At 43.6% G+C, this 25190-nt stretch overlaps 1 pseudogene; it reads right to left on the minus strand.

The window, feature by feature from the left end:
- Positions 1 to 938: 938 nt before the first annotated feature.
- LOC139444589 (GRB10-interacting GYF protein 2-like) overlaps positions 939 to 25190 on the minus strand; it is a 33333-nt pseudogene continuing 9081 nt past the window's right edge.

Below are 25190 nucleotides of genomic sequence, written 5' to 3' on the forward strand. Positions count from 1 at the left end.
CCATTAAGAATTAATCAATAACATAATATTTAAGATATGACGGAGTCTTCTAATAAACATTTTGAAAATGTAATTTCCGCTCAAAGTGAATTAATATATGAGCTGCTACAATGATGTACATTTGGCAACATCCTGAGTGGACTACTTTATCTGTTGAACGCTGATTCTATTAAGATGTTTGTGAGATGAGATATTAGCCAAAAGACAGTAAGAATCCATTCATATAGATGCCTTGTAGGCAGTTTTATGTAAATGGACACACACTGCCTTCAATAAATCCATTACCGACATTATCATCCATGAAAGTCTGAACTCTCGATATTCTTGACACCACAAACTAAACAACACGTTCCGAGTCTGTTTGTTTTGCTTTATATTTTGTCTGAGTCAACTGTGTCGTGTCTGGAGACAAACATAGAGCAGAATTCTTGTCTTCATATTTCAGCGACTGCCTTAAGCTATTACCGATGGGATTTCATTCACGTAACACCCAAATTCATTCAATTATAACATTGTTACATAAATATCTAGATCTTTAAATTCGGTGCAATATGTTGGATTAAATTAAGTCAGGTTATTGCTATGATAGCAGCTTGATGGAACAGAGAATAATCTCTCTGAATAGCAAAGCCTAAAGTTTAAATTGTGTTTTACTGGTAACTACATAATAATTAAAAAACAACAAATCTCACTTCGGTCAACTTATGTGAAGCAGAGAACCTGTATAAAAGCCAAGTATCCGTTTTGGATAATTATGCGATAACAATAAAAGTATGTTAAGAAATGCAGAAAATATTCAGGTTATCCTGGGCTTCATAAAGACTTAACATTGTGATCCCTGACAAATTCAATTAAAATTCATCGTGCTTAAGTACTTGTTTTCTCCGGAACAATATTTTCACTAAATACCAACACGCAATTAAAACAACAAAGGCACAAGCACCTTCTCAATATTAGATTGAAGAAAGAATGTATTGACATGGGACACTGGCCGCCTCCAGGACATATGGCAAAGAGAGGCCTGGAGTTGCATCATCGCTGTCATGTTGCGTCTCACCAAGCAGCAGAAGCGGTCCATGACGCACCAACGTCGTCTTCAACTATCGACTTTCTTCAGATCTCTTTCCCCTTTGTTACTTTCCCTGTTGTGCAGCAGCCTCTGACGATGGAAAATAGTATTTAGTATCACAGATATTTGCTTCAGGTTTGGACTATGTGTTGGCTGGGACGACCCGATCACAGCGTTGGAGGAATCCTGACCGGGTCCATCCTTCACCAAGCATATTCCATCACCAACAGGCAGATAGTCAGTGGTGTCCACCCGATCTACTTTCAATGGGGTACAGAAGTCTGTTGCTGAACAGTCACATCAGCCAATCAGTTGTTGAGGCACCAGCATTGGAGTTGGCGTCATCTGAATCAATCCACTATATACTAGCACACCAGTTAGTCACCATTCTCGTTCAATATCTGTGCCAAGACTGAAATCTGGAGGACAATGTTGCAAGTTACAAGCAATGAGGATATCATCTCAAATCTTGACTGGGCTGTGTCCAGCTTTGCAAACAGCAGGTCCAACATTGCAACAATCTCGGCAACAGAAAGTAAAGGAAAGACCACATTTCATAGCACCAATGTTCAGTCCACGTTCTCGATCTCGCCAGCGTTGACCCGTGTGGGGTCAGCATGGACCGTGAAGCCAAGGATGCTCTTGTCAATCTTCTGCATCTTGCCCTTCTTCTTCTTGTTCTTGTTGCGGGCTGCCGACTCAGCATCATTGTTGTTGCTAGACCGGACCTCCTTCGGGTTGACTGCAGGTGCTGGGCCCCAAATACTGTCCTGTAAATAACAGGTATAATACTGTCCTGTAAATAACAGGTATAATACTGTCCTGTGAATAACAGGTATAATACTGTCCTGTAAATAACAGGTATAATACTGTCCTGTAAATAACAGGTATAACACTGTCCTGTAAATTACAGGTATAACACTGTCCTGTAAATAACAGGTATAACACTGTCCTGTAAATAACAAGTATAATACTGTCCTGTGAATAACAGGTATAATACTGTCCTGTAAATAACAGGTATAATACTGTCCTGTAAATAACAGGTATAATACTGTCCTGTAACAAAATGCTGTTCTCTTTATAAATTCAAAGGCCTTTTAGCAGACATTGAAGGCAATCATGTAAACCTAAGCATAAAAGCTCTTCATCCATACTGGTCATATTGTCATCCCTGGTGTCAGGGTACCCACCCCCTCCCAGTGTCAGATATATCCCTGATGTCAGGGTACCCACCCCCTCCTGGTTTCAGATACATCCCTGGTGTCTGGGTACCCACCCCCTCCTGGTTTCAGATACATCCCTGGTGTCAGGGTACCCACCCCCTCCTGGTTTCAGATACATCCCTGGTGTCTGGGTACCCACCCCCTCCTGGTGTCAGATACATCCCTGGTGTCTGGGTACCCACCCCCTCCCAGTGTCAGATATATCCCTGATGTCAGGGTACCTACCCCCTCCTGGTTTCAGATACATCCCTGGTGTCTGGGTACCCACCCCCTCCTGGTGTCAGATACATCCCTGGTGTCAGGGTACCCACCCCCTCCTGGTTTCAGATACATCCCTGGTGTCTGGGTACCCACCCCCTCCTGGTGTCAGATACATCCCTGGTGTCTGGGTACCCACCCCCTCCTGGTTTCAGATACATCCCTGGTGTCTGGGTACCCACCCCCTCCCAGTGTCAGATACATCCCTGGTGTCTGGGTACCCACCCCCTCCTGGTTTCAGATACATCCCTGGTGTCTGGGTACCCACCCCCTCCTGGTGTCAGATACATCCCTGGTGTCAGGGTACCCACCCTCACCTGGTGTCAGATACATCCCTGGTGTCAGAGCTACAAGCCAGGTACCCCCCCTCCCCCCCTTCCTAGTTTCAGTGCTACAAGCCAGGTACCCACCCCCTCCTAGTGTCAGATACATCCGTGGTGTCAGAGCTACAACCCAGGTACCCCCCTCCTAGTGTGAGATACATCCCTGGTGTCAGAGCTACAAGCCAGGTACCTCCCCCCTCCTGGTGTCAGTGCTACAAGCCAGGTCCCCCCCCCCCCCCCCCCCCCTCCCCCCTCCTGATGTCAGTGCTACAAGCCAGGTCCCCCCCCCCCTCCCCCTCCCCCCTCCTGGTGTCAGAGCTACAAGCCAGGTACCCCCCCTCCCCCTCCCCCCTCCTGGTGTCAGAGCTACAAGCCAGGTACCCCCCTCCCCCTCCCCCCTCCTGGTGTCAGAGCTACAAGCCAGGTACCCCCCCTTCCCCCTCCCCCCTCCTGGTGTCAGTGCTACAAGCCAGGTTACCCCCCCCCCCCTCCCCTCCCCCCTCCTGGTGTCAGTGCTACAAGCCAGGTACTACCCCCTCCCCCTCCCCCCTCCTGGTGTCAGTGCTACAAGCCAGGTACCCCCCCTCCCCTCCCCCCTCCTGGTGTCAGTGCTACAAGCCAGGTACCCCCCCTCCCCCTCCTGGTGTCAGTGCTACAAGCCAGGTACCCCCCTCCCCTTCCTGGTGTCAGTGCTACAAGCCAGGTACCCCTCTCCCCCCTCCCCTCCCCCCTCCTGGTGTCAGTGCTACAAGCCAGGTACCCCCCTCCCCCTCCTGGTGTCAGTGCTACAAGCCAGGTACCCCCCCTCCCCTTCCTGGTGTCAGTGCTACAAGCCAGGTACCCACCTCCTCCTGTTGTCTCTCTAGTCTGGCCTTCTGCTTATACTGGCTCCGTTTCTCCAGGAACTGCCGACCAAACTCCTTTGCAGCACCAGACTCACCCAGGTACGACCTCACATAATCATGGACCTGCGGCACAAAATATCTAACATTATATACAAGTGATTCATTCAGAGACTTAGATCTGTCATAACAGGAGTTGTCTGCCAAATTGAGTCTCACACCAAATCAGACCTTCCTTAATCAAACAAGAATAGACACACATTGTGAGTGTTTAATGCCGCAATCAGCAATATTTCAGCTATAGACGGGTCTGTAAATAATCAAGTCTGGACCAGACAATCCAGTGATTGACATCATGAGCATCAATCCACACAGTTGGGATACAATGACACGCATCAGCCAAGTCAGCAAGCCTGACCACCCTATCCCGTTAGTCGCTTCTTACGACAAGCATAGTCACCTTTTACGGCAAGCATGGACATTGTGAGAGAGTTGGGTTCAACATCCCCAGGAATTCTATTTCAGTCACATGGCATACTAGAACTAATGAATGTCCGTATGTTGTTTAACACACTCAATATACCAGCTCTACCATGGTGGCCTCTAAATAATCGAGTCATCGCATCACAATACAGACATTTGTAGGACCTGGTGGATCCAATCAGCTGATCCAACCATGTACCAGTAACCATGGTAACGGATACAAAGCAGGACTTGTATCAATGTTTATGATAATAAGGAAGAGAATGTATGGATGTCAACTTATTATTATGAGGAACACAACATTTCGGAGTACATGCTTACTCCTTCATCAGGTGAATGATACTGCATCGTCTCCATCTTGATGTTGGATCAAGTCTTTGAAAGGCATTTAGAAGTGACACACATAAGGAAGAGAACCTATGGATGTCAACTGCTTTAATATTTATTTATGATAACAGACCACAATTCCTACCTCATATGGAGAATCAACCTCTTGCAGAAAGGCAATGAATGTTGGAACTGAAAAATAGAATTGTTGAATAAACGTCTGTAACAAAGTGATATTCCAAAACACATCCTTCTTTGTAAGCAACAGATCCTACAAGTTGCTCGTTACAAGAACTTCGGAGGGGATTCCAGTCTGGTCTTGTTCATACTTCTCACAATTCAAACCCGAAATTGAAACTAAGAGATTGAACATGATTCCACTCATAATTGAAAGAGGAAGGGAAAGAACAATGAGTGAGTGAGTGAGTGAGTGAGTGAGTTAATATTTTACGTCACATCGGCAATATTTCAGCCATGTCGCGAAGAGAAGTTATCATGGTTATACGTTAAGAATAGATTAAATCGATGTACAGTAAAATAACTGGACTATCACAGATTAATATTTAAAACTAGCATACAACCCAAAACAGATATCACCATATGTAACGATACAGCAGCTGAAGGTGGATCCCCATGCTGGGGTCCATGGGGACTTACACTACCTTTGCTACCTGCATGGACCCCAGCCAGATTTACACCATCCCTTCAGATATCACCATATGTAACGATACACCAGCTGAAGGTGGATCCCCGTGCTGGGGTCCATGGGGACTTACAGTACCTTTGCTACCTGCATGGACCCCAGCCAGATTTACCCCATCCCTTCAGATATCACCATATGTAACGATACACCAGCTGAAGGTGGATCCCCATGCTAGGGTCCATGGGGACTTACAGTACCTTTGATACCTGCATGGACCGCAGCCGGATTTACGCCCTCCCTTCAGATATCACTCTATGTAACGATACACCAGCTGAAGGTGGATCACCATGCTGGGGTCCATGGGGACTTACAGTACCTTTGCTACCTGCATGGACCCCAGCCAGATTTACACCCTCCCTTCAAGTGTTGGCGATTATTGTCAAATTTAGCCACAGTTAAATTAACACATATTCTACGATTAAAAATGTGACAGAGAAAAATGACTTTGAATGACAAGATACAGGCAGTAGACATTTATAATCTCAATGAAAGATACAAGCATAGACGATGTCATAGGTGAACCTGGTATATGAACCCTTTATAACAGAGTGAGTGAGTGAGTGAGTGAGTGAGTGAGTGAGTGAGTGAGTGTGTGATAGAGTGAGTGAGTGAGTGAGTGGTTTAAAGCTCCTTTTAGCAATATTCCAGCAATATCACAGCGGGAGACACCACAATTGGGCTTCACAAACAGTCCCCATGTGGGGAAATCGAACCCGGTTATTATTATACCCCACCGCCCCATCTTTAAGGGTGAGGTATATTTTTTATTGCTTTCAGTTTCACCAGCAGTTCACTTAAATAATGTCATGTCAACTGAAAGCGTGAGGAAAAGAGCAAAAGACACAGAAAGTAGATGTGTCCCGCTTCGGTAAAAGCCATGAGCAGGGATCAGATTCAAGGTGGACCTGGAATATGAGCCTGCAATTAGCGGATCCTGACATGACAAAGGGACGTAACTCTCATGTCACCCACTCCCCAGATTAACATAGGCAAGTTTTCACATGACCTACCATCCACTGATGATGCGAGTCCTGCGAGTGCCTTCTCACACCACTGAGTGAAATCGTCAACAGGCCTTGCTAACTGAAACATCTTGTGCACAGCATCCTGCAACACAAATTATTTCTCATATCAAACAACAATAACAATAACCATAATAAAACCATATCAGGATCAGAATAAAATGCACAAAATATTCAAATTTCTGTGATATCAAATGTATAGATGTACAAATACATTTGAAATTTCTTGCACTTCCGCTAAGTACATCAGAAACTAATGTACACTTCGTGGAGAGGGTCAAACTGCTTCTTATACAGACGCCTTGAGTGAGTGAGAATGGCTTTACGCTACTTTTAGCAATATTCCTGCAGTATCACGGTGGGAGACACCAGAAATGGACTTCATACATTCTACTCATGTGGGATTTCGAACCTGGGTCTTTAGCGTGACGAGCGCACCCTTTAACCACTAGGCTACCCACTACAGATGTCTTGAGTCTGTGGGTATGGTTTTATGCCGCTTTTAGCAGTATTCCAGCAGTATCATGGCGGGGGACACCAATAATGGGCTTCACACATTGTACCCATGTCGGGAATCGAACCAGGGTCTTCGGCGTGATGAGCGAACGCCTTAACCACAAGGCTACCCCACTAGAGAGGCCTGTAGTGTGATTGAGCTATGCTTAAAGTCACTTAGAACACCATGAACACAATGGGTCCTAATATGGAGTCCAGCAGACAATCAGCACAACAAGTTGTGCACCTGTGCCCGTCAGATCTCTTGAGTGAGTGAGTGAGTGAGTGAGTGAGTGAGTGAGTGAGTATGGTTTTACACCACTTTTAGCAATATTCCAGCAATATCAGGGCTGGAGACACCAGAAATCGGCTTCACACATTGTACCCATGTCAGGAATCGAACCCAGGTCTTTGGCGTGACGAACGAACGCTTTAACCACTAGGCTACCCAACTGACCCCATATCTCTTGAAGAGAAACTAGACTTTGTGGATCATTATAGACAGGAGAAGATTACAGTGAAGATGTAAATATAAAGTGCTAGCCTTCATACACGTTGTGCGTGCTCAAAGTGCTAGTGTTAGCACATATAATACTCAGATTAGCTGAGATTTGAACATGTCCAAAGTTTAATGCTAAGAGGTAGTCAGTTTCACAATTCTGGGGAGGCAAGACTGAATGATTTTTCATATTTTGTGAGTTTGTAGTGTTTAATTGACAAGGGTGTTGATTTTTTTGAGCCCCAAGACCCAGGGGCTCGTCCTCAGCCAGGAACTTGATGATCAATGGTGGTGTTAGGCCATGCGGTCTCTTACATGTGAGGCTGAGTACTTTGAACACTGTCTGGCCTAAACCTTCAGCCAGAGATGTGACATCACGACTGGTGTAGTGTGGGAATATTTTGCTTACCTCCTCTTTCTTTGGTTTTGTCTGTCTGTTGCGGTTTGCAGTAGCGGCGGCAGCTGCTGCTGCTGCCGCTGCAGCTGCAGATGCATTAGTCGTTGCATTATTGTTTTGTTGGTTTCGTTTCTTGCCCCCTAACGCAGGAAACTCACCACTGAAAAAGTGTGGACTTGATTGAGACACATGGAAAATGAATACACATACCTCCACACACTAAACAACTGAAGAGACCTATCGTCAAAACTGGGCAGGGTTTATGGTTTTGTTATGTTCAAAGAATGAAATAAAAATGTAGAAATAGAGGATTGTTTTGTTGGTCAGATTCACATCAAAATTATTGAATACACTCGCTCACATCACATGAAGTGATCTAAACCCCTAGATCAACATACAGGTCCCCAATCCATTGTTGTAAGTCTTTGGTAAATCACATAGACGTACGATAGTCGTAGCACTACAAACATTTGTCTCGGGGCTCAGGTCATTAAGTAAGGAAGGAGTATGGTCTTACGCCGCTTTTAGCAATATTCCAGCAATATTACATCGAGGGACACCAGAAATGGGCTTCACACATTGTACCCATGTGGGGAATCGAACTGGGGCCTTCAGCGTGGTGAGCGAACACTTTAACCACTAGGCTACCCCACTGCCTCTAGGTCATTAAGTACACATACATTTGTCTTGTGCTTCTATCATTCTGTAAGCACCATCAGGAGCTGCTATTTCTCACCAACCTTTCTTTCTCTTTGGTTGCTGCCCTTCCTGAAGATATCACAGCCTCATCCCAGAACCCCAGGCCCCCCCCTGCCTTGTCCGTCTTCCACACAGCGTTCCCGCCCCACCCCGTGGACTGGGCACCATTGCTGGCCACGTTGCTCCACATGCTAGGTGTAGCCATGGTGGCAGCTGTATTCTGGGGAGAGAGGAAGCAGGTCTCAGTATCACCTGACAAACAAACTCGTTTAATGTTCTTTAACTTCTCTTCAGTCTTGAGAGTATTATTCAGGGCTCCAGCATTCTTTTGGACATTTTCTTTTCCACATGTTATCATTTACTTTGTGTTCTGATAGTTTTCTTTGGGTTTTCAAAATATTTTAACTCCCTTGCAGGGATAGAATAATACTTTGAAAGTCTACTAGCCCAAATAGTGACAACATGGAGGAACTTCCCCAAAATGTTCGAAATTCTACCAGCCCTAAGGATGCCTTTAGCATTAATGTAACTGACCATGGCTAGTGGGCTAGAGCTAACGTCTATCCCTGCCTCGGGGCCCTTTGGGTAATTTAATACTGATGAGTGAACCTTCAGCAACCCATGCCTACCGTAAAAGGCGACTATGCTTGTCGTAAGAGGCGACTAACAGGATCAGTTGGTCAGACTTGATTATAGTATAGGTTGCTGAAGACCTATTCTAACCTGGAATTTCACAGGTGCATGTCTTCACATCCCAATTGCGTGGATCTATGTTCATGATGCTAATCACTGGATTGTCTGGTTCAGACTCGATTATTTACAGACCACCGTCATACGGCTGGAATATTGTTGAGTGTGGCGTTAAACAACAAACAAACAACAAGATATCACAGGACACACAGCCATGTCACATATCCGATTGTCATCTAAGTTGTCTCTTAGGACAAACAGAGTACTGGTGACCTATTCAGACCTGTCTCTCTAGGAGGTAGTGACCTATTCAGACCTGTCTCTCTAGGAGGTAGTGACCTATTCAGACCTGTCTCTCTAGAGGTACAGTACCATGTGGATTGTGATGCTGCATACCTTGGGCGGAGTGGGCTGAACTTGTTTGGCTTTCTTCTTGTTTTGGTCTGACTGTTTGGCTTTCTGTTCCTCCTGTATGTCCAGCAGTGACTTCAGTGTGTTCGTTGCAGCCTGGTTCACCGTCCTGTAACAGTGTTACATCATACAGTGGAGGATCTCTCAGATACTCATGCCATGAAATAAGAGACAGAGGTAGCAGGAACACTCTGCGGACCCAACGAGAATGGGGATGGTGCTGACAACCCAGGGGTGATGAGATGGTGATGAGATGTAATGTGACTATTAGCCTTGTGCCTTGTGCTTGGGTAGTATACTCCCCGGCCAGGGAGATGAGAATGAAAATCACATGCACACTGATTCACTGACCAGGGGAATAATATAAGGGTAGCCCTATTTTCCAGGGCATTATCATTTGCAGAAGCCTGAGGTCTTTTATTAATGGCCCGACGAAGGAGGGCAGGTGAATATGCTGGCTGTGTTTTTTAACAGTTTGGTTTTGCACAATTTCTATACATACTGGGTGTTGAGAAGGGGGCGACTTACATTTGTGCTCCCCATGACTTCTGCTGTTGCTGTTGTTGCTGCTGCTGCTGTTGTTGGATGGCAAACATTTGCTGCCTCTGAATCTCAAGTTGGCGCTGAAACATAAAAATAAATGTCATAAAATAACATTCATAATTTCCTTACAGATATGCCACCTAGACAATCAAATTATATCATAAAGTCTTTGTTGGAGACAATATTAAGTCACCATTACTTAAACATTTCAATCCATCACTATCTCTCACTTGCCCTCAATGCCATTGACTAATTTCCAGTCCTTCCTCACACAGTCATCCTTAAATACCGACATCCTATCAATTCCCCACAAATAACACTCCCATTCTATCAGCCACCGCTGGTCAACTCACTTCTCTCTCCTGCATCTGTCTCTCCTCCTCCTGCTGTATCTCTGCCAGGGATTTCCTCACACTGTCATCCTTAAATACCGACATCCTACCAATTCCCCACAAATAACACTCCCATTCTATCAGCCACCGCTGGTCAACTCACTTCTCTCTCCTGCATCTGTCTCTCTTCCTCCTGCTGTATCTCTGCCAGGGACTTCCCTTCGTTCGCCTCCCTCTGCTGCAGCTGACTCGCCCACTGCGCAGTGGCAGGAAGCTGACACAAAACAGGCAAATCAAAATCAAGTCAACATTTCAAGCAATCTCCAGTGTTTGTCCATCATATTACACTGCAGTCAGTAGCACTCCTACCATAACATGGTGACTTGTATATAATCAGTCTGGACCAGGCAAACCCGTGACTGAAAGCATGAGCAACGTTCTATACCATCAGGGTGTGGTAACATACAATCCATCAAATCAAAAAGCCTGACAACCTTGTTATTTTTAACAACAAGCATGTGGCACTGGGGATCTTAACCCAGACAGGCTCCACAGACTCCACACAGGGATATTTGTCTGTCTGTTTGTTGTTCAACGCCACTCTCAGCAATATTCCAGCTAGATGACGGCGGTCTGTAAATAATCAAGTCTGGACCAGACATTCTAGTGATTGATATCATGAGCATCGATCCATGCAACTTGGATTTGGTGACATGCATCAACCAAGACAGTGAGCCTGACTACCCAATCCTGTGAGTTGCCTCTTACAACAAGCATAGTCGCCTGTTATGACGAGCATGAAGGCCGATTCTAACCCGCATCTTCACGGGTCCACACAGGGATAGCAAGTAAAACTTGTATCCAAATTTCCTGTGAATTACTATGAGCTCTGATCAGTCAGGTGACTCCAAAGTATCTTATATGGTATCCGTTCGCGTACCTGCATTCGAGCCAACTGTTCTTGTTGTTGTTGCTGGAGACGTCTTAGCGCCTCTTGCTGAAGTTTCTGTTGTTCCTGACGCTGCATCTCCTACAACAAAAAGTAACCAAATATAAATCATGCTTAAAGACTTTGTCAATACTCCTGATTTTCTAAACATCCAATCTGACGCTGTCATAATCCTTGCTTATCAACACATAGGTTTGAAATTTGACTAAAAGTTTTCCAATGCAAAACTATTGAAACTATTGTCTTTTTTTAACACTATCAACAATACCATCAGCCTTATTCTTATAGACAGTACAATCGTAGGACAAACAATTGCAATACATCAACAGTTTGATAAATAAAAACACACAGGGATCACAAACAGTTCAGACATGGAGGAGGGTTCGTTTGACTGCCATAAGTCATAAACACTCATTTCATTACTTGACTAAAAGTAGACCCACATCACTACTACACCGCAACATGGTCATGTATTCACAGGCGACAGGTCTGTGATGTATACAAAGCCCATGAAGTATTGACAATATACTTGGTCAGTGAGTGAGTGAGTGAGTGAGTGCTGTTTAATGCTGCAGCCTGTAAATAATGAGTGAAGGCAAGACAGACCACAGACTTATAGTATGAGCTTCAGCCCAGAGCATCGCATAGTGAGTGAGTGAGTGAGTGAGTGAGTGAGTGAGTGAGTGAGTGAGTGAGTGAGTGAGTAAGTGAGTGCAGCATCACCATAGCAGGGGGACACCAGAAATGGGCTTCACACGTTGTACCCATGTCGGGAATTGAACCTGGGTCTTTGGCGTGCAGAACAAACGCTTTAACAACTGGGCTACACGATCAACCAAGCCACTGAGGCCCAATCTGATTGTTGCCTCTTCAACAAGCACTAGAGAGCAGGCAACCAGTGTTAACCCAGACCCCCCAGGAGAAATCTAACGCCGAGGTGTACCTGTTGTCTGAGCATCGGGTAAATTACTCAGTCACTATCGACCAAGCCACTGAGGCCACACCTGATCCAATTGTCATCTCTACAACAAGCACTAGAGAGCAGGCAACCAGTGTTAACCCAGACCCCCGAGGAGAGATCTAACCCAGACCCCCGAGGAGAGATCTAACCCAGTCCCCCCAGGAGAGATCTAACCCAGTCCCCCCGAGGAGAGATCTATCCCAGACCCCCGAGGAGAGATCTGACCCAGTCCCCCCAGGAGAGATCTATCCCAGACCCCCGAGGAGAGATCTAACCCAGTCCCCCCAGGAGAGATTTAACCCAGACTCCCGAGGAGAGATCTAACCCAGTCCCCCCAGGAGAGACCTAACACCGAGGAGTACCTGTTGTCTGAGCATCTCTCTCTGTCGCTCCTCCTCCCGCTGCTGCTCCTGCTGCATCTCCTCCTGCTGTCTCTGTACTTCCTGCTGCCGCAACATCTCCTACACACAAGAGTAGCGTCATATAACACACTTTTACTTACTGTCAACACTTTTAAGTTGTTTGTTTGGTTTGTTGTTTAACACCACACAATATTCCAGCGAAATGATGGCGGTCTGGAAGAGTCAATCAGGGGATCGATATTGGTAGCAACTATCAACACCAACGGCATCATGGCAGGCAATCTATCAAGTCACCAAGTCTGACCACCCGATCCATTTGGTCGCCTCTTACAATCATCATAGATTGCTTGGGAACTATCCCAACCAGGAATGCTCACAGCGAAAACCCTTTTCAGTACTTTCAAGAACTTTCAAAGTTTTTAAGAAAATGTCTTACTATAAAAACTCCATCTGCACCTACATCAAAGATCACGACCAGTCTTCCAGTGTCATCTCCAGTTATTTCAACAAATAAACCCATAGTGCAGATGACTTATTCATCAATGGCAACCCATGCGATGGTCCATTGGAAAGTTAATCAAAATTGGGAACTAACATATTCTTCTCAAAACAGTAAAAGTGAGTGAGTATGGTTTTATGCCGCTTGTAGCAATATTCATACAATATCACGGCAGGGGACACCAGAAATGGGCTTCACATCTCAAACAGTTTAAAGTCTGGTCTATTGTGCTGATATATACCACTCAATGTTTGATAGAGATAATCAGATATGTGCCATCTAAATATACACTTGACATATGAGAATGAGTTTTGTGCATCTGGGAAAGATATAAAGTACCCAATAAAAGGTGGAGTAGGTTGTCATTACAATACTGTAAGACGAGAGATCAGCGCTAAAGTCCCCAATAAAAGGTAAGTAGGTTGTCATTACAATACTGTAAGACAACAGATCAGTGCTAAAGTACCCAATAAAAGGTGGAGTAGGTTGTCATTACAATACTGTAAGACGACAGATCAGTGCTAAAGTACCCAATAAAAGGTGGAGTAGGTTGTTATTACAATACTGTAAGACGACAGATCAGTGCTAAAGTACCCAATAAAAGGTGGAGTAGGTTGTCATTACAATACTGTAAGAAGACAGATCAGTGCTTGATGTTTCACCCGGCAGTTGGACAAAGGCACCCACCTGTTTCTTGTGTTCTTCCTCCAGCTGTTGTCTGTGCGTCTCCTCTTGTCGCCTCCTCTCTTCCTCTATCATTCTCTTCCTTTCTTCTTCCTGCTTCCTGCGAGCTTCTTCTTCTCTCTGGACAACAAGCTCTTCTTCTCGGCGACGCTGCTCTTCTCGCATTCTCTCTTCTTCTCGTTTACGTTCTTCCTCCATTTGTCGTCTCATTTCTTCTTCCTCCCGACGACGGATTTCTTCCATACGCTATATGGAAAGTAAGGACTCTTTTCAAACCATTTTTATTAAGACATTTTAACTCAGAATTTCACACAACAGACCTTTTCATCAAACACAAGGAACCCATATCCTAATTGTAATAAAGAAGTTGTTCATCCATATATCTTCGCCTTACTTTGTGCAAGCAAGGCTGGCCTACCTTCAGCTCCACCTGTCTCTGTCTCTCCAGCTCCTTCTTCTCTCGTATCATCTTCTCCCTCTCTATGGCTATCTCCTCCTGCTGTCTCTTCAGCTCTTCCTGAGTTCTCTGCATCTCTATCTGACGACGTCTTTCTTCTTCCTCCTCCTGCTTCCGGCGAATTTCTTCTGCTTTTTGTTGCTGGTTTAGACAGAATAAGGTTACGACACTGGATGATAAGGGAGAACTGTCAGCGAGCCCTTGTGGACAAATATTTGCCAAAACAGTGTCAGTGATATGGGTTAACACACTTTGAACAGTATTTCTGTTCCATCACAGCATGTCAGTGTAATATGGGAGGAATACAGGTCTTCAACGTCTACCACGTTAACCCATGAAACCCAAGTGAGTGAGTATGGTTTTACGCCGCTTTCAGCAATATTCCAGCAATATCATAGCGGGGGACACCAGAAATGGGCTTCACAGATTGTACCCATGTCGGGAATCGAACCCGGGTCTTCGGCGTGACGAGCAAACGCTTTAACCACTAGGCTACCCGACCGCCCCATGAAACCCAAGAGCAAGGGTATGGTATGGACAAACCAAGGTCATAGTCAGGGTGAATCATGGGATACCAGCACACTAAGGGACATAACTCTGCACAGTGACCTGCAGAGCCTTAGACAACTGGGTGCCGTTGTACAAAACAATCTTAGCACTTCGTAAGGCTCTGTTAGGTATGGGAGTTACGATCACCTTAGCGCTAAGATAGCTTTGTACAACGGCACCCTGGACTAGCGGTGCCCACTCTGCCATAAGAAATCATTAAACCTGGCTCATGCAAATATATCTAACTGTCTAGGCTGACATGAGTGGCCACACATTCTACATTCAGTCTAAACATGAGATAAGTCTGTCAGGCAAAAAAGTGTTAAATACCATTACTTCAACCTGGAACCCAAAGAAAACCAAATTGTCTTAACTGACAGCGGATGGTAGCTTAAACAGAGGCTACTGTAACAACATTCTAAGCCATGCATCAAAGGATGAACATTTTCATAAGCAGTAACCATAGCAGCACTTCAACAGGTCTGATTTTGATGGCATTTTTTAGCAAGAACTGACTAGTTTTGAAAGTTACAAGTTGTAAGATAGACACAGCATGACCCTACACACATATGGGGAATACTCACAGCTTGCAGTTTTTCCAGTTGCTGCTGGTTCACAGTGTTGGGTGACATGTCACTGGGCGGCGTCTCCAGGTCCCACACACTGCTGGGCTGAGACCAAGCGACTGCAACATACACAGAGCTACAGATTAGCAGCGCATTGGCGTAAAATACCAAACAAAATATTCAAAAACCAATTACTTTCAATTAACTTGCGTACAGAAACGCATTGATTAAAGGAAAAACTCAAATTATAAAAACAGCATGCGTAAATACCCAATGAAGCGTTTTCAGCATGCGTACAATGGAGCTAATTTCCGAAACACAATTACGAGCTAATTTACTTTCCGAGTCAAGCATATATTTAGAACCGTTATTTACATTTATTAAATCAAAAATGTTTACTCATTTTGGGAAAAACCCAATAGAGTGATGAATAGATAAGTGAAAAAATATAGATTACCCAATGAAAAATGTAATAACCCAATTAAAATGGAAACATTGAGTCCTTGTGACTTTTGCCCTTGATCTTAAATAGCGGGTCAACACCTGGTTTTAGAGGACTTACCTTGTCCTGGAGGGTGCCCCTCCCCTTCTGCAGCAGGGCCAGGCTGGGGCATGTGATATGCTGGGTGGGAGGTAGTAGGGGTGCCCTCTGCTGTCTGCGGCCTGGAACACAGTGGTAGCTTCCACATCATCTCTGCACAGACTCATAGCACTACCCCGTTATTGGGATGGGCAGTCTTTTTGTTTGTTTGTTGTTTAATGACACACTCTATATTCCAACCACACAATATTAAACATAAATTGAGAATACAGTAAACTACAATTATCACAAACTCAAATGGACCACTAGTTTTAGTTCATAATAACCGTAGTTCGTTATAAGCATATATACAGCATGTATACAACAAATGGCCAGGACTAAAAATAAGTTTGTTATATCGGTCAGTTCGTTATAAGCGTGTCCGTTATAAACATAGTTTACTGTATATGTTAATAATTGACATTGCAGACCTGGGGGACACTACAAGGTAGGGCTGCTTGAATCAACAAAACAAATGAAAAATGTAGATTGTATTTCGCATGTAACATACATTTCTCTCTGGTACAAAAGGGTTCAAATTCCAATGGCTGACTGGTTAATTTCAAAGTACCACGGACTCAAAGACCTAGGTATACCCCTACTGCCGACATAGCACTTCTGTATGACTCCAGACTTCTGTCTTAACATGCTTAAAGCACAAATACTAATTCAACTCACTGGGGGGACAGCCTGTTCTGTTGTTGTTGTTGTTGTTGTTGTTGTTGTTGCTGCTGCTGTAGTTGTTGTAGCTGCTGAAGTTGCTGCATAAACATAGGTTGTGTCTGCATCAACATCTGCATCACCATCTGTTGCTGCTGTGGTGGAGACATGTTCTTGAATGAATCCTGTTCTTGCATCTGTGTCATCATCTGGACCTGCATCTGTCTGCAATAATCAACACTCATCTTGCACTTGAAACACCTCAGGGTCCTTAGACGCAAACTATTGCGTCCTTATACACCTCTACCAAAACAGATTGAGAATGGACATAAATACTTAATACTGCAAGTCCTGGGTTTAGCTGTTTGAATCCTAAAAGAATTTCACAATTGTTGATGGAATGTTACATATAACATTCCTATTGTGGTAAGAAATACTCAAATTTCAGAGTGGCAATAGCTTATAGGCTTAAGGCTTCTGAACATGAGCTATGATATGACATCAGTTTTGTTTGCAATCAGCAATATTCCAGCTATATGACGGCGATTTGTAAACAAACAAATCTGGACCAGAAAATCCAGTGATTGACATCATGAGCATCGATCCACGCAACTGGGATATGATGACATGCATCAACCAAGTCAGCAAGCCTGACCACCCGATGCGGTCAGTCGTCCCTTACAACAGTAGCCATCTTTTACGACAAGCATGGGTTGCTAAGATAATGAAGCCTGGGACAGCGGTTAATGGGCTGAACAAAGAAGCATGCCGTGAGTGCAGGAATACACACTGCCTATTTGATCCACACAGTTCATCAGCCAGGATGGGGTTCTGCCCTGGAACTAAAACTGTTATTCAAATATTCCTGGTACTCTGTGAGATTTCGGTCTCCCCTTACCTCATGAGCATCTGTTGTTGCATGAGCTGTTGAAGGAGAAACTGTTGAGGTATGATTCCAAGCAGGTCCTGAGGGGGTGGAGGAGTGGGCGTTGGCTGCTGTGGGGGCGGGGTCTGTTTTACGGTGGCTTCAGTATTGGCAGCTGTTACTGGGATGTTCTGGCAATGAAACATGGAGTAACAATGAATGTGGAGGAGGAAATTGATTTAATTTTTAACATATTGTAGCTTGAAAGGGGGTGAATATTTTTCTATTCAAAGAAATATAATTTCTTCCTTCTACATTGTTCTAAAAACACTAAAAATTACTAAAATACACCATTTGTTTTGTTCATAGTTTATTCACTGTTTGTAAATATTGACTTTGACATGTATGATCACAACACAAGGAATGTGAAAGTCCATCTTACCAGTAATGGAGGTGGTGTTGGGCCAGCTAGGAATGGAACTCGGCCCCATCTCTTGATCAGCTCTCCTGGAATCGTACAAATAACAGTAAATTGAAATGGGTCCCCAATCAAAATTGCGCAACAAAATCGAAATCCGGTTCATCAGGCTTTGGAACAACGAGCACCATCTTTTAACGTCCTTGGGCTGTATCCACTATGCTTCTCACAATAACAGTTTACTGTAAATCTCTCCGTTCATAAAGGAAGTTGAATAAGTTGGATGAATGTTACTTTAGAATGCATTTTTCAGTCTTAGAGCTTGATATGCCGATGACAATGACCTAAAACAAGGTTCCAACTTACTCGGATATTAAAAGGCTAAATTTGTAATGGCATAGTTAAAACAAGCATGAAATACTCATATCCCCCTCCCCCCCCATTCTCAATTATAACTGCTTCATATCTAACCTTCAAAGTTCAAAGATGGATCAATAGTATACATCTAGTTGACACACTTTCATTCCAAGTGGCACAGTTAAGGCAAAGTGAAATGGGGTTTAATGTCGCATCCAACATTATTGCACTTAAAAAAGGTACATGCACGTGTGTGTGGGTGTGGCTGCTTGTACTAGTTCAGACTGATGCTGATTTAAGAATGCTAGCACACTGAGATACCATGCCGCAGTTTAACATGAATACCCCTCTCAGACACAGCATACTGACTCCGAGCCGACCAGTCCTTAATTTAGACCCTTAATGCCGAGCGCCAGACAGGGTAACAACTGGTACCATCTTTTAATGTCTTTGGGTATGACACAACCGGGGATCAAACCCAGGACTTCCAGCTCTCCAGGCGGCTGCTCTTCCACTAGACCATGGAGGCGGTCCGGCACACCTAAACATCGTTATGAGCATGAACAACATGGTGATGGAACTTGTACGTACCTAACTGCTGGAATCGTTCATCACATCCCCTTTTAACCAGAAGACTCATTGTAAAGTAACCAGCACTGAACCACTGGGCCATTTCCTCTGGGTTAAAAGGACCTGAAAAAGTGGAGTGAGTGAGTGAGTGAGTGAGTGAGTGAGTGAGTGAGTGAGTGAGTGAGTGAGTGAGTTGATGAGTAAAATCTGATTTCAGGATCTGCACACAATACATGTTATCTCTTCATCTTACAAACTAGTAATCTACTTAATCTCCAGTGTTTGTGAGCCTGGTAAGTTTAGGTAGAGCTCAGAAACTTCAAGGAAACATTATTGCAGCAGGAGACAAACCAGCAATGGAGACTCCCATATGTTAGTCAACAAGGCGCTAAGATCACTTAGTCAAGCGGAGCCCGACTGGTTACTTTGGAGACATTGCGGTAACTTGACTCTGTTTTAGGCACCTTATATGACAAGCAAGGGTACTAGGATCTTTCCTGATAAAGGAGACCCCTTATTATACATAACACAATAAAAGTTATTAGAGTCTGTGTCAAAAGCTTTTGAGTATTCAAGCCCTAAACTTTCACTTGACATCATTTTTAGTAGATCTCAGTGTTATTATATGGACTTAAGCAAAGCTTTCAGGACCAAAAGATTTTACTAGTACTATTACTGGAGATTTGAACTACTGTATTCGACATAATAAGTGCCCCGCTTTAATAAGCGCCCTTGCAATATTTGCTAATATATTGGCTAAAAAACAATCCTAATGAGCCCCCCTTCCGATTGATCAAGACTTATATATTCGCGTATAATACGCACTTGTGTGTTATATGCACCTTTAATTGTGGGCAATTAAATCCTGGAAAAATATATGTCGTGCATAAACATTTCAGGCTGTCAGCATAAACCACAAAATTTATCTTGCAACTCTTTTTTTGTCACCAAAATAATATTCTAATAAGAGCCCCCTATTTCTAATTTTGAAAGCCCTGGGCGCTTATTACGTCGAATACGGTATTGGCTAAAGTAACAGACTGGCATTACTCCGGTGCTCAAAGTCATGGATTTAACCCATACCACTCAACATTTGCTAAGGTTCCACACCTTGGACTTCAGATAACTATTTTAGGCCTTGGCAAGAGAATCTAAATATTCTAACAATGCCTCCTAAGAAATATGTTTCATGTCATGTCCCTTGTGATGTCCTTGAGGGTATATGTGTACCTTGGACATCTCCTTGGGGATCCCTGTAAAACCACTTGAGGGACTCTTCATGACTAAGTGGGACACCTTGAGTCCGAGGGTCCATGGGACCTCTCTGTAACCTGTTCTCTTCATCCTGATCAGAAAACAACAAATTCTACCTTCCATGATTATCATCAACCTTCTTCCACTCAACAAAGTTTATGGTGAATGTGTTTACAAAGTTTCATAAAGATATCTCTAATAATTTTCAAGTTCTGCTCCAGAAATGAAACCCGCTGCTTTCATTCAGTTTAGGGACCAAGTCCAATTTATAAAATTCATATAAAAGAAAAGGCAATTTTGGGGGAATCATAAATAGCAAAAGGCACATATACACCATACGCTGAATGTGTTTACCAAGTTTCATAAAGATATCTCTAATAATTTTCATGTTCTGCTCCAGAAATGGAACCCACTGCTTTCATTCAGTTTAGGGACCAAGTCCAATTTATAAAATTCATTTATACACCATACGGTGAATGTGTGTACCAAATTTAGTAAAGTTTTGTCTTATGGTTTCCGAGTTCTACTCCGGAACCTCCGTAAACCACATGTTTAACCACATCAAATCCACATCACACCCACATTACTTTGGCACCAAAGCCCACATGGCATCACACCCACATCACATTGACACCAACGCCCACATGGCATCACACCCACATCACATTGGCACCAATGCCCACATGGCATCACACCGATATCACATTGACACCAACGGCCACTTGGCATCACACCCACATCACATTGGCACCAACGCCCACATGGCATCACACCCACATCACATTGGCACCAACGCCCACATGGCATCACACCGATATCACATTGGCACCAACGCCCACTTGGCATCAATAACCGAAATCAACAAGCATATTTTGTACCTCAGCTGTCATTTCAGCCACCATGTTCTCAGCGGCCTCCTTTAATCTATCCAAGGGATCACTGTCCGCCGTCGGCAGGCCACCCTTAACTTTCTTGACAGGTACACTCACTTGGTTCACACCCATAGTGTTTAATGTCTGTTCAACTGGAGCACTGTTCGAGTCATTAAGATTTTGTGACACATCCCCAAACTGCACAGATTTTGAGGGATCTATTCTCTTAGGTTCCTGATTGGATTTGACAGCAGGCTGTGGAGACTGAGACTGGCTGTTGCCATGGTTACTTGCACTTTCTTGTTTGACCTCGGGAGCACTTGTTGAGCGCTGATTCTTCTTATCCTGAAAGTTCAGAAATGTCTGGTGACAATGATGCTAATAAATCATACATCCAGGATCATGTGATTTGAAGTGCCAATATATTCCTTCAAGATCCCGAAAGATATTCTTGTCTTTGAATGGCACTAAGAAGTCAAACACATAAGGAAGAGAATTTATGGATGCCAACTTCTTTGTTATGAGGAACACATGTCTCAGAGTATATACTTACCCCTCATCAGGTGAATGATAATATTCTTGTCCACGGTGAGATGTGTTTTAATGCCGATTTGAAGAGTATATACGGTAATAATAAGCTGGATAATCAAAGAAGTCAAACAACAGGCGTACCCTTCTCTGTTCTCGAGGTGGTTCCTTGCCCTGAGGAGGCAAGTCTGTGTTAGGCTGTGACGGTGACTGATTGGTGTTCTGTACATCAGAGTGCGGACTCTCTCCATTTCTAAAGCCCTGTAAACAACTGTATCATGACAACCTGACATGCACAAACATCAACAAGGTCAGTTTTGTTGGTTTGTTTTTTAATGCCGCACTCAGCAATAGTCCAGCTATATAACATTGGTCTTTAAATAATCGAGTCTGGACCAGACAATCCAGTGATTGACATCATGAGGATCGATCTTGCAATTGGGATATGACATACATCAACCAAGTCAGCGAGTCTGACCACCCGATCCAATTAGTCGCCTCTTGGGACAAACATAGTCACTTTTTACGGCAAGCATGGGTTGCTGAAGACCTGTTCTAACCCGAATCTTCATGGGTCAACAAGGTCAGCGGTCAAATTTAATGGTGCTCAAGAGACCCTTTAAATATTGCAAAATTTATACATATAAATATTTAACACGTTCAAAGAAACTCATAAAACAGCGTGACCGCAGTAAGCTTAATAATCTGAGGAAAATGAAATTGAATTGACATCCTACCTTCGGATGAGAAGTAACAAATGCCCCACTGGCATCGAACGTTCCCAGCTCTTCCATATCATCATCACCAGGAACACTCCATTCAGGCAAATCTACATGAACAAGTCCGCATAAACACAACTCTGTGAAAGTGCCATGGTAATATACTTGTGGGGGATGTTCGATGGGTGGGTGGGTGGGTGGGTGGGTGGGTGAGTGAGTGAGTGAGTGAGTGAGTGAGTGAGTGAGATGAACACCACGAGTTATGTAACAGTATGTTGGCTTTCTGAGGAGGGTGATGCAGATCTTCAATGTATACTGAACAAAAAAAGTAAAGGTTCATGAATATTTTTGGGGATATGTTCATGAAATTGTGTGCTCAGTTTTCACTACAAAAAGCACTATATCCCAAAACATATTCATGATCCACAACTTTTCTTGCTCAGTATATTCAGACAGGGTTTGAGTAAGATATGGCTTAGGGATTTGAACAACTGGCTTTCAACTCTCCAAGCAGACCATTTTCAGACCAGTGTCCTAATCCTTATTTTAAACTCATCCTCACTCTAATCATTTATTTCAGCATGACTGAGTCATGAGGGACCTATAGTGAAAGAGTCCTTCATCATGCTGATTGGTAGGAGTCTAAATATTCTGATTTTCAGAATATGTAGAAGTATTACCAAGACACACACAAGTCTACAATGTCTATCTCACACTTCCATGTTCTGATACTGACAAATGAATACTTATGAGCGTGTTCAGAATGTTCTGCAACTTGCAGGCCTTACCCAACACAATTAACGACAAGCTCATGATGCATGACAAGAGATTATGTGGGCAACACCACATCGAAGCAACTCTTGAAAACTCAATGGGAAAACTGATTGGAGTCAGGACAAGATCATGTGGACTCTCCCCCTGTTTCTGCAGCAGGGTACAACTCTGTACAAGACATCAAACAACCATACTTGCATAAGGTCTAACATTCTTAGTGCTTGCTTTACGGATCTGCCAAACAAAGAGGGGGGGGTGGGGGGGAGAAACTAACAGTCAAGATCACTTTGACAACAAAATTTGTACAGGACTAACACAGAATTTTTTTAACGGCATACATCTCCACTGGTGCTTTAAACTGTCCTCGGTGCATATGGTTGTCATGGTAATGATAAACCCTAATCAACTGTCAGCCCATCCAAAACCAATATCAAAATCTGGAAAAAAAAGAAGAAAAGAATTCTTGCCTAATGGACATGTGACCAACTATCAATAACCGGTACTGACGTAAAAGTAGTGGTGTCCACGGCTCCGGTCCATAAACCAATGCTACCACAAGCTACAACAGTCATACATCTAAGTTCAAGTGTGGGTTTTCTGATGATTGGTGTGCTCAGGTCACTTTGAGTCACAGGCCAGTTGCAGAACCTTCTGAACACGATGATGTGCAACAGGGTAACTCATACAAACACAGAAAGTGAAACAGACACTTTCCTGGTGTATTGCCTAAAAGTATAAATGCCTCACAGATTACACCGATATTTCAAAGTAAACATTACATCTATTTCTTTCATCATATACAACTCAAAAGAAGTAAAAGAACACCTGATTCTTTTATATCACTAACCGAAACTGCCAGTCCATCACAGAGTAACCATAGCAACATGAAAGAATCGTGTTGCTTAACTTCTTTTGATTAGTATATAAGGAAAATTCAATTAAACGAAGTTGTCCTTGCATTACCAAAGTAGCATTGAGAAGGACGTGTAATCTGAACATTTATAAGTTTGGGCATGACCATGTTTGGTTGGTTGAGTGTTGACTGTACCATCCGTGTCCCATGATTCACTACTCCTACTGCGTCTGTACAGCTGGTGCTTAACATCGGCATCCGAAAGTGTTCGGTCTTTATTGGGACCATTTTGTCTCCGCTCACCATCAAATCCACCTCGACCAATAGGTTCTCTCCAGTTGGTCCGTGTGCCTAAAAACATAGAATGCCAACTCAAAAGAACTGTCAGGACTGATTTTTCTTAAGTCTTGTTTGTTTAACACCACACTCAGCAATATTCCAGCTATATAATTAAGTCTGGACCAAAACGATCCAGTGATTGACATCATGAGCATGGATCCACACAAATAGAATACGATGACATGCATCAACCAAGTCAGCGAGCCTGACCACCCGATGCTGTTAGTCACCTCTTACAAAAAGCATAGTCGCCTTTTATGGCAATGATGGATTGCTGAAGACCTATTATACCCCTGACTTTCAGTGGTCGAGTTTCGTTAGGAAGAAGCATTCTTGATCATCCAGTGTATTTTATCGATACTACTCTAAAGAAGTTAAAGTACACCAACTTTTGTCACGACAGATTACCTATAATCATAGGAAATATTCAGGTGAAATTTAACTTCGAGTAGAATATATTCTATTATGAAAAAAACAATCAAATCATTTGAGGTGAAATGGGTTTTTTTCAAAATAATTGCATGGAGGTGGTCCGTACTAATATAAGAGCATATTCATCTGTTGGCCAACTTACTCCATCTTTCTTTCTGTGGCCCTGCCCTTCGCCAGTCTCCTGCATCATCTTCATGTGTCTCTTCTTTCTCTCGCCAATTATCACTGCTCAGCGATCGAGAGAACTGAGGGTGTCGCCCCCCTGCTTGGACGTCCTCAATAGTACGGGTGGAGAAGCTTCGGTCATACTTTTTACCACTGGAAAACGCAATGCACATGAAATAGATATTTTACAGCTGCTGATGTTAATTTCCGTGATAGCGTGACACTGTGTCATCAGTTTTCTACGACAACCTTACCAAACAGGTCACACGGAAAGGAAACTTGAACAAAAGTTTCCTCATCATGAAACCTGAGAAGCAACAGTCAGAGAAGGTAGTCAGCTTTATTGTATGACTAAGGTAGTAGGGATGAGTAAAACTGGCAGTTTTTGTGACGACTCGGTTGACTTATGGAATTCAACTTCTTTTTATTTCAATGCGACACTTCGGTAGGTGCTGAAACCG

The sequence above is a fragment of the Haliotis cracherodii genome, unplaced genomic scaffold (assembly GCF_022045235.1).
Source record: "Haliotis cracherodii isolate W230 unplaced genomic scaffold, xgHalCrac1.p SCAF_59, whole genome shotgun sequence".
Classification (NCBI taxonomy): Eukaryota; Metazoa; Mollusca; class Gastropoda; order Lepetellida; family Haliotidae; genus Haliotis; species Haliotis cracherodii.